The sequence below is a fragment of the Phalangium opilio genome, unplaced genomic scaffold (assembly GCF_054372755.1).
Source record: "Phalangium opilio isolate 3A_F unplaced genomic scaffold, DU_Popi_V2 ptg000390l_1, whole genome shotgun sequence".
NCBI lineage: Eukaryota > Metazoa > Arthropoda > Arachnida > Opiliones > Phalangiidae > Phalangium > Phalangium opilio.
Window position 1 is genome coordinate 6650876 of NW_028324234.1, and position 1023 is coordinate 6651898.

Below are 1023 nucleotides of genomic sequence, written 5' to 3' on the forward strand. Positions count from 1 at the left end.
AGCCCATCCGGGAGCGGTGTTGTGACGTCTCAGATGTTACGTAAAAAGTCAAGGTTTTTCCACAATACCTGACGACCATTTAATTTTTGGGCTTCCGTGGCTCAATGGTTAGCGCGTTCGGCTGTTAACCAATAGGTTGGTGGTTCGAGGCCACCCGGGAGCGGTGTTGTGGGATCTCACATGTAACGTAGAAAGCCAAAGTTTTTCCACAATACCTGACGACCATTTAATTTTTGGGCTTCCGTGGCGCAATGGTTAGCGCGTTCGGCTGGTAACCGAAAGGTTGGTGGTTCAAGCCCACCCGTGAGCGGTGTTGTGGGATCACGAATGTAACGTAGAAAGCCAAAGTTTTTCCAGAATACCTGACGACCATTTAATTTTTGGGCTTCCGTGGCGCAATAATTAGCGCGTTCAGCTGTTAATCGAAAGGTTGGTGGTTCGAGCCCACCCGAGAGAGGTGTTGTGGGGTCTCAGATGTAGCGTAAAAAGTCAAAACTTTTCCACAATACGTGACAACCATTTAATTTCTGAGCTTTCGTGGCTCAATGGTTAGCGCGTTCGGCTGTTAGCCAATAGGTTGGTGGTTCGAGCCCACCCGGGAGCGGTGTTGTGGGATCTCAAATGTAACGTAGAAAGCCAAAGTTTTTCCACAATACCTGACGACCATTTAATTTTTGGGCTTCCGGGGCGCAATGGTTAGGGCGTTCGGCTGTTAACCAATAGGTTGGTGGTTCGAGCCCTCCCGGGCGCGGTGTTGTGGGTTCTCAAACGTAACGTAGAAAGCCAAAGTTTTTCCACAATACCTGACGACCATTTAATTTTTGGGCTTCCGTGGCGCAATGGTTAGCGCGTTCAGCTGTTAATCGAAAGGTTGAAGGTTCGAGCCCACCCGGGAGAGGTGTTGTGGGGTCTCAGATGTAGCGTAAAAATTCAAAACTTTTCCACAATACGTGACAACCATTTAATTTCTGAGCCTCCGTGGCTCAATGGTAAGCGCTTTCGGCTGTTAACCAATAGGTTGGT

General features: G+C 48.8%; 1 non-coding gene across 1 annotated transcript; it reads left to right on the forward strand.

The window, feature by feature from the left end:
• The first annotated feature begins 237 nt into the window (after window positions 1-237).
• TRNAT-GGU (transfer RNA threonine (anticodon GGU)) lies at window positions 238-310 on the forward strand. Its single transcript has one exon. It is a non-coding gene; the product is annotated as a tRNA-Thr (tRNA).
• The last annotated feature ends 713 nt before the right edge of the window (window positions 311-1023 follow it).